This window comes from Lampris incognitus, chromosome 12 (assembly GCF_029633865.1).
Source record: "Lampris incognitus isolate fLamInc1 chromosome 12, fLamInc1.hap2, whole genome shotgun sequence".
Lineage (NCBI taxonomy): Eukaryota > Metazoa > Chordata > Actinopteri > Lampriformes > Lampridae > Lampris > Lampris incognitus.
Window position 1 is genome coordinate 54,820,340 of NC_079222.1, and position 10,455 is coordinate 54,830,794.

Consider the following 10,455-nt stretch of genomic DNA (forward strand, 5'->3'; position numbering starts at 1 on the left):
GTTGACCGGCTGCATGACTATCTTTATGGGGCCACTTTGGAGGTCAGGACTGACAATAACCCGCCGACATATATAACTAAGTCAGCTAAGCTGGATGCCACTGGTCACCGTTGGTTGTCAGCCTTGTCCACCTACAGCTTCAGCTTGAAGTATAGGCTGGGGCGGCGAAACGTTGAAGCAGACGCGCTGTCGAGACGCCTTCCCATCAGTCTGTCCCCTGATGATGAGTGGCAAGAAATTTCAGCGCCTGATGTCCGAGCCATTTGTCAGGCGGTGTCCTTACAGCGAGCATGTTGTTCCTCGTTCCCCTGTGTTGTCAAGCAGATTGGTAATCATGAGTCAGCCATTCCGAAAGTGTCTGTAATGCTGCTGTGGTAGCGAATGATCAGATGCCCTCTCTCAGTTCTGCTGAGCTTCAGGATGTTCAGAAGACAGATCCTTTCATAGGAGAGGTGTGGCATGCCATTAGTCTGAAGAAACCTGCTGGCAGTATCCAAACTAGGCACCCAGATTTTAGGCTCTTGAAAAGGGAGTGGACAAGTTTTCTATTGAAGGAGGGTTGCTGTATAGGACAGTTAAAAAGGGGGACCCGCGTGTTAAGCAGCTGCTCCTGCCAAAGCGTTTTCACAGTCTTGTCTGTAAGATGCTACATGATGACATTGGTCACCTGGGGTTTGACAAGTCATACAGCTTGGTGCGGGACAGGTTTCATTGGCCTCGCATGAAACTTGATGTTGAACAGTATTGCAAGTCCTGTGAACGCTGCATCAAGCGAAAGACTCTTCCTCAAAGAGCTGCTCCTCTCTCCCACATCCAGAGTTCTGGGCCCATGGATCTAGTTTGCATCGACTTTCTTTCGATTGAGCCTGACTCTCGGAATGTCTGCAATGTGCTAGTGGTCACTGACCACTTCACACTCTATGCCCAGGCTTTTCCCACCAAGGACCAGACAGCTGTCACGGTGGCAAAGACTTTGTGGGAGAGGTATTTTATCCATTATGGCTTGCCTACGCGTGTACATTCTGACCAGGGGAGAGATTTTGAAAGTCGGCTAGTGACTGAGATGTTGTCCATGTTGGGCGTAAAGAAGTTTAGGACGTCTCCTTACCACCCACAGGGTGATCCTCAACCTGAGAGATTCAACAGGACCCTGTTCGATATGTTAGGTACTCTGGAGTCTCATGAGAAGTCTAAATGGAGCCAGCACATTGCACACCTGGTGCATGCATATAATTGCACACCTAATGGGGCTACTGGGTACTCACCCTATTTCTTAATGTTTGGTCGGGAAACTCGGCTCCCTATAGACGTTTGTTTTGGTGTTTCGTCTGATGACACGTCGTCTGCGTCACATATGAGATATGTGGCAAAGATGAAAGCGGAGTTGCAAACTGCTTATCAGCTAGCGCAAGCTTCTGCGGATAGGATGAACCAGAGCAACAAGGCGCGTTATGACAAGAAAGTCCTGGGGATCGGGTTTTGATTCGGAATCTAGGTTTGAAAGGGAAGCATAAGCTTGCAGACCGGTGGAGCTCCTGTCCTTATGTGGTGAATGGGCAGCTGGCTGATCTTCCTGTGTACCGCCTAAAACCTGTGGATGATGGCCGGGCCAGTCAAAGTGATGCACCGTAACCACATCTTGCCTTTGAGACAGGAGGTAAGATTGGGTCCTGTGGCTGACACCACTCCTGCTCCCAGCCCTAGAGCTGTCAGGCGTAGAAGAGCTAAGGATAAGCATAGAGTCGTTGAACCTGAAGTTCCGACTCCTGTAACTCAGGAACGGTTCAGTTTCTCAGATGGCGATTCCGAGTCTGAGTTTGGCAGTTATGCTGAGGATGCAGTGCAAAACGCTCCTCTGTGTGTAAACATCCAGGATGTGCAGCCTGTGATGGAGTTAGACTCCGCAGCGCCTTGTGTCTCCATTGCGGGTAGAGGTTCTACTCTAGTGCATTCACCTAGTAAGAGGGTTAGTGTTCCTGCAGAAATGGAACCTACTGTCAGCTCACACAGTATAGTGGAGGTTGAAGAACCTGTTAACCAGCACTATAGTTCTGATGCTCCCCTTCCAAATGCCTCTGATGTAGTTTCTTCAGAGTCCTTACCTGCAGTACGAAGGTCTCAACGGACGAGGAAACCTACTGATAGGTTAGTGAATGGAGAGTTAGGAGTCCAGGGTACGAACCATGTAGTTGCATCATACATAGCGCCAGTGCAGCCTCCATGCCTGGTGGTGTAGCCCACACTCCTGTTGCAACACATGCGTACCCACACCTGTGCTTATGCCATGCGCTCCTGCCATTGCACCCATAGCTAGTTTCTGAGTGCTAGACTATGTTTGTTGTTTTGGTAATTTCTTTCTTTTCTTTTCTTTTCTTTTCTTTTCTTTTCTTTTCTTTTCTTTTCTTTTCTTTTCTTCCTTACTCACCTTATTAAGTATGTGACCTGGTATGGGCAGGACATGTTATTTATTTGGTGGGTTTGGTGGGTGACTTTTTTTGTTTATTGGGTTTCTTTCTTCTCTTACTGCCTGTGTGACTCAGCATGGGGGCATACTGCTTATTTGGTGGGGGGAGTGTAAGGACCTCTAAAACCTAGGCCCCTAGGATGTAAATAGAGGCCCAGTATAATACTGTTTATTGTAATGCATATGTTATGACATTGTACTGTTTAGCATACTGCTTACTGTACATACTTTGTGGTACATCATTTACCAGCATGCTTTGTGTCTTAAGCATTTCCTATGTTCTTATAAGTTTCTAAACATGTAAACCAATGAAATGTATTTGCTCTTTGTATTTTTATTTGAATTTTGTTATTGTCATGTGCATATACGACAGGCAAGGGAGTCGCGATTAATACCGTGCTTTATTCAGCCATCTGCTTCCAGTACAGAGTAGAACAATCCGAGAATGCCCCAGTACAGAACCGCGCTAAAACATATTGTTGCGTGCCCCTCCTCTTACGTACACAGCATGCTGGGCACAGTAGTTCTCATCACATCTCCCTCCTTTTAAAGAACATGTATGTTCCAATGGAAACAATAACATTGCTAGATTAGAAAACATAGCAATAGCAATACCATATTAGCAATTTGCTAATTAACAGCATAACCAGCTAACAATGAAGACATGCACTTCAAAAATTCAAAAATTAACCTGAAGGGTGGGGTAGACTGCCCAGCCCTTCGACTGAGTGTGGGGATTATTCTGCCCCATTGCTCACTCAGTATCTAAACATCATACCGCTTTGGGGGTTTTATAACTCTGCCACTGGAGGTGATGGTGAACCCAGAGGGCCTTACTGGCACGTCCGGCTCCGTGGGAGTGACCGATGAGGTGGCGACCGGTGGGTTGAGTTGCTCCTGCTGCAAGTCATTGCTGTCTCTGGCTGGTTGGGTTGCAACAGTTGCAGGGGCAGGCACGGATTGCAGATGCCTGCGGTTCCGTCTGAAGACAGCCCGTCTTCCGTACGCACCGTGTAGGAGCGTGGCTCACCTCAGGAATTCACCACGACTGCGGGCATGTTCCACCCCTTCTGCCCGTCTAGTTTGACTCGTACCCTCTCACCTGAGTGCAGTTCGGTTAGGGCACGTGCAGAGTGTCTCCTGTCGAAGAAAAACTTATAAGCCTCTTTTGCCCTTCTGTCATTCTTCTCCACCTCCTTGTGGTCGAAGAGCTGTGGCTGGAGTTTCCGGATCTGGCGGCCGGTCAAGAGCTGCGCGGGACTCGCACCTGTGGCAGCAATTGGTGTGGAGCGGTAGCACATCAGCGCTAGGTGTGGGTCAGGATGCCGCAAAATTCTTTTGGCCGTCCCGACGGCCCTTTCGGCAGCTCCATTTGCCTGGGGAAGTCGGGGCTGCTGGCGGAAATCATAGTTTCTCAACAAAACTGCCTAAATTCGGCTGACGTAAACTGTGCGGCATTGTCACTAATGAGTTCCCCAGGGATGCCCCATCGTGCGAACATACCCTTCAGCTGCTCAATCACCTGTAGACTGGAGGTGGTCCGTAGCTGGGCGATCTCAATGTCTCTGGAATAATAATCAACCACCACCAGGTAGTTTTTTCCATCCTGCTCGCAAAGGTCTGCCCCAATCTTGTGCCATGGGCCGGGCGGCAGTGGTGTTGTACGTAGGGGCTCTTTGTACTGTGAGGGCTTATTGATTTGGCAGAATGTGCACTGTGTAACTTTCCGGTAAATGTCCGATCCGATGCTGGGCCACCAGATAGACATCTTGGCTCTTTCACGACACTTTGTAAGGTCTTGGTGCCCTTCGTGAATCCTGTGTAGGATGTCTTCCTGATACGCGGGAGGAATTACAATCCTGTCTTGGTACAGGAGCAGCCCGTCTGCCTCGGACAGCGATGCCCTCGCAGTGTGGTAGCCATGCAGATAAAAGGGCACGTGCCTCGGCCATCCCTCTCTGGTGTGTAGTGATATAATGCTATGTATATCCACTGGAAATCCACTAGGTGTTATGTACTACCCGGACTGTTATTATGGTTACACCACTACCATGTATGGTTATTACGTCTGCCTACTGAGCCACGATTAAACCTGAGTTCTATAACCCGGTGTGATCATTGATCCTCGACCAATACTACCCCAAGTATTAGTTCATGGTGGCAGCGGTAAAGTACTCTCTATGAAGAATGAAGATAGACTGATAAAATTGTCCGTGGATAATTTCTGTCATCATTCAAGCAAGAGGGCGCAGGAGCTGAGCTAGCCGCAAAGCTAACTAGCTAGCTAGCAACAGGAGACGTCATGGCATCGCATCTACCGATGATGAATAGGTCAGACCCGGACCTGGGTGAGGCAATTTCACTGTATAAACAGAAAATGACTCTGTATTTAGAAGATGAAGAAATACATGGCGCAACTAAACAAGCTAGGAAAATATGTCGTGGAATCGGAGATGAAGGATTAAAAAGACTGAACGCCAGTGGTCTCACCGATGATGAAAAGAAAAAGCCTGCCAAACTATGGGACTTCTTTGAAAAACAGCTAAAGTTGAACGTAAATTTCAGAATCCGTAGACTGCAACTGAGGCAACACAGACAGAAACCAGATGAGAATATTGATGATTTTGTGACCAGAGCCCGAACACTAGCACAGAAATGTCAGTTTTCAGACGAAGAGCTTAACGAGTGTATGATTGAGCTTATTATTGCGAGCACTCCCCATGATGCTCTGAGGAATGATCTATACAGCAAACCAAAAGGATATTCCTTAGCAGAGGTTCTGGCCGAGGGACGAAAATATGAAGCCCTGACAGCAGGCAATGTTAGACAAACTTAGCCTGTCACACAATGAGAGAATCCACGCTGTGGACAGGGACCGCATAGGTCGTAACTGTGGGAGAAGCCACAAACCACGTCGATGTCCTGCATATGATGATGAATGCAATGCATGTGGTGCAAAAGGTCACTGGGAGCGGTGCTGCAGGAAGGCCAAACGAGAGCGCCAGGAACACTCCAGCCAGAGCAGGAGCGGGGGAAGTAAGTCCCACACACCACAAGACAAACAGCACAAGCGCAAAACCTATAAAGACAAAAAGCAACAGAGCAGGACTCGCATACATTCTGTAGAGAGTAGCAGTGAAACGGACAGTGAGAACGAAAGTACCTACCAGAAACAGTTCCACTCCATAACTATCAGTGAAAAGTGCATGCATAGCATAGACAGCAAGCCGGCCAGAGAGGAGGCTCACACAGTCCTGAAGGTGACACCACCTGACCTACCTGGTCGTGGATACACACTACGTCTGAAGATAGACACAGGTGCGTCAGGCAACATACTCCCATTACGTACCTTCAAGCAGATGTACGGTGAAAATGCATGCACCCAGAAACGACTGAAAAAAACCAACAGGACGCTATCTGCATACAGTGGTCACGTCATCCCCTGCCTAGGCACCATTGACATTCCATGCCAGTAAAAAGAATCCAAATGGATCAATGCAAAGTTCTACGTTGTAGACGTACCAGGGCCAGCTATAGTTGGGCTGCCAACATGTGAACTGTTAAACCTAGTGACTGTCAATGTAGATGCAGTGACCGAGAAAGGACATGCAAACCAGAAAAAAGTCAACACAAGACAGACAAAACCCAAAATGAGCATATCTAACAGTGCAGACCTAAAGAGAGCATACCCAGACCAGTTTGACAAAATTGGCAACTTCAGTGGAAAGGCCAAGCTCTTCCTGAAAAAGGATGCTGAACCACTCATAGACCCACCACGTAAGTGCAGCATTCACATCAAAGACAAACTGAAAGATGAACTGAATAACCTAGTTGAACACGATGTGTTAAGAAAAGTAGAACAGCACACAGACTGGTGCTCGAGTCTGGCATACAGCACAAAAAAGACGGTTCCCTTCGTATATGCTTAGACCCCCAAAAGCGTAATGCCAGCCTTAGGAGATGCCCACACAAGATTCCTAATGTGGAGGAACTGAACACGAAGTTTGCAAGTGCAAAAATATTCAGCAAACTTGATGCAAAAGCTGGATATTGGTCAATACACCTAGAGGAAGAGTCACAACTGCTTAGCACATTCCGAACTCCATTTGGTAGATACTGCTGGAAACGTTTGCCATTTGGTCTCAGTGTCTCTCAAGATCTCTTCCAGGCAAAGATGGAGGGGCTCGACGGTGTCGTCAGCATAGCCGATGATATCGCAGTCTACGGAGCAAGCGAAGAGGAGCATGACAGGAACCTGACCAACCTGATGGAGAGAGCAGCCAAGACAGGTATTGTGTTCAACAGTGACAAGTGCACAATCAAACAGACAAGCATCTCATTCTTTGGCAACCTGTACACAGACAAGGTATCAAACCTGACCCAGCCAAAATCAGGGACATCCAGAAAATGCCGACACCCCAGAACAAAGATGAACTGAGCAGATTCTTGGGGATGCTGACCTACCTGTCACCCTACATCCCAAAGTTCGCAGACAAAGCACACACACTGAGGGTGCTGCTGAAAAGTGAAGTGCCTTGGACATGGGACACTGACCACCAAAAGAGCTCTGAGGACCTGAAATCAGTTATCAACGAACATGACTGCCTGAAGTACTATGATCCAAGCACACCTCTGACACTTGAGGTCGATGCATCACAGAAAGGACTGGGCGTGGCATTAGTGCAGAACAAAAGACCCATAGCTTTTGGCTCAAAGACACTGGACGACTGCCAATCCAGGTACAGCAACATAGAGCGAGAAATGCTGGCCATAGTCTATGGAATGCAGCGATACCATACCTACCTGTATGGGAAGTCATTCATTGTAGTTACAGACCACAAACCCCTCGTTACCATATGCACAAAGCCACTGCATGTCGCCCCGCCACGGCTTCAGCGAATGCTGATAAAAACACAAGGATACAACTACGAGGTCACGTATCGACCAGGAAACCAGATGGTCCTGGCAGACACACTCAGCCGACTACCCAACCCTGAGAACAACAGCAACATCGAGCTGGACGAGCGCATTGACGGAATAGAGGCAGAAGTCGAGGATCCAGAGATGCTCACTGTTGCAATGATAAACTTCTCTCCCGAGAAACAGGACGCACTCCGCACGGAAACCACCAGCGACCCCAGACTCAATGCACTGAAAGAGCTGATCCACCAGGGATGGCTAGACAACATCAAAGCTCTACCAAGACAACTACGTGAGTACTGGTCATTCAGAGATGAGCTCGCAGTTGAAGCAGGAGTCATATTCAAAGGCAGACAGGTGCTCATCCTAGACTCCATGACTGATTCTATACTCGAACAGCTGCATGTAGGACACCAGGGCATCGAAAAGATACGGCGACTGGCGAGAGAAAGTGTCTACTGGATCAGAATGAACGATGACATCGAAAGAGTCTGCAGGTCATGTAGCGTATGCGTGGAACATCAGGATGCAAATCCAAAGCAACCTCTCAACCCACACAACACACCGTCAAAACCATGGCAATCCCTAGCTTCTGATCTATTCGAGATCGATGGACATAAGTATTTACTGATTGTGGACAGATATTCTAAGTTCCCTCTAGTGGATGAAATGCCCATGCCTGTGTCCAGCCGGGCAGTTGCACAAAAAATGGAAATGTACATGTCTCTTTTTGGAAGGCCTGACGAGATACTTACAGATAATGGACCCCAGTACACAGGGCACGCGTTCCAGAAATTCACAGCTGACTGGGGAATCGGGCACGTGACAAGCTCACCCCACTATCCAAAAAGCAATGGATTCATTGAGAGGCATGTGCGACACATCAAATCCATTGTGAAGAAAACCATGAGACAAGGAGGTAACATACAAGTGGCCTTACTACAGGTCAGAGCAACACCCATCGACAGTAAACTACCATCACCAGCAGAACTGATCTTTGGAAGGCCAGTCACCACCCTGCTGCCGAGTCGAGGGGACCCAGGCAAGGAGGAAAACCGACTCCTCCTGGAGCAGAGAACAGCAAACATGAAGGAACATCATGACCGCAGCAGCGGCAGATAACTACCTCCACTCGGTCCCGGACAGCACGTATCTGTCCTAAACAAGGAAAAAGGGACTTGGTATCCAGCCACCGTCGTACAAAAGTGCGATGAGCCAAGGAGCTACATTGTGCAAACATCAAATGGGAACAAACTCAGACGTGGCAGGAGCCACCTGCGGGAAATTCACCACCCCCATGCACTGAGGAGCGCAAGAACCCGCTTCACAGAACCTCAACGGGACACTCATGCAGCTGGAACTCTTCCAGCCAAACCTGTGAAACACACAAGACAGTGCGCACAAGATATGGAAGAGCTGTTTCCAAACCAGCTCACTACAAGGACTACGAGTAGAGACAATCACACACAAAAGGAGGGCTCTGAATATGTTTATTGTTTTTTGAGATGGACAATTCTGAGTGTGTTGTCTAAAAAAAAAGAGAGAGAAGGCAACGTCTGTGTAATGACTGTACAATACTGATCAATGATTGTACCACATTGGAATGTTCTAGAGTATTTTGATACTGTAAAAATTGAAAATTAAACAGGGGGGATGTAGTGATATAACGCCATGTATATCCACTGGAACTACACTAGGTGTTATGTACTACCCGGACTGTTATTATGGTTACACCACTACCATGTATGGTTATTACGTCTGCCTACTGAGCCACGATTAAACCTGAGTTCTATAACCCGGTGTGGTCATTGATCCTCGGCCAATAGTACCCCAAGTATTACTTCATGCCCATCCTGTTCCTGGTACAATGCCGCACCAAGGCCTGTCGTGCTAGCATCCGTATGGAGAGTATAGGGTAACTTAGGGTCTGCAAACCCTAGGACTGGGGATGATGTTAGTTTCCCAATGATCTCCTCAAAAGCTTCCTGACAAGCTGGTGTCCATCTTTCTCCAAATGGCTCCTTAGGGTTGAAGTATTTGGCGTGTTTTGGTCACTTTGGTCATTTTCCAGGTTGGTGGATAGCCTACAGTGAGATTTGTTAAGGGTTTCACGATTTTTGAGTAATCTTGCACAAATCTCCTGTAATAACCAGAGAACCCAAGAACCTTTCTTCTCCTTTAAGGTCTGAGGTCTTGGCAACGTTTTGAGTGCTTCAGTCTTTTGAGGATCTGTCTCCACCCCACTCCAAGACACAATGTGTCCGAGGTAATGCACTGATGTCTGAAAGAAGCGACACTTTTCTGGTGATAGTTTCAAACCGTTCTCTCGCAAGCGGTTCAGGTCATTTGTCAGTCTAACTTCGTGTTCCTCTAATGTTTAAGACAAAACGATAAGGTCATCAAGGAAAACAAGTACCTCTTGTACAGGTGTATATCGCCCATGTATTTTTCCATCAAGCGTTGGTAAGTGCTTGGTGCGTTTGTTATCCCTTGCGGCATACAATTCCATTCCCAAAAACCTAGTGGGCACACAAAAGCTGTCTTTGCCTTGTCACTTTCTTCCATCTCAATCTGGTAATACTCTGACTTAAAGCTACCTCAACACTTAAGATGTTTGGATGTAAAGCTACCTCAACACTTAACTTAAAATGTTTGAATGTAAAGCTACCTCAACACTTAAGATGTTTGTATGTAAAGCTACCTCAACACTTAAGATGTTTGGATGTAAAGCTAGTTCAACACTTAACTTAAAATGTTTGGATGTAAACTAGCTGGATACTTAACTTGAAATGTTTGGATGTAAAGCTACCTCAATACCTAACTTAAAATGGATGTAAAGCTACCTCAACACTTAACTTGAAATGTTTGGATGTAAAGCTAGCTCAACACTTAACTTAAGATGTCTGGATCTAAAGCTACCTCAACACTTAACTTAAAATGTTTGGATATAAAGCTACCTCAATACTTAACTTAAAATGTTTAGATGTAAAGCTATCTCAACACAACTTAAAATGTTTGGATGTAAAGCTACATCAACACCTAACTTAAAATGGATGTAAAGCTACCTCAAC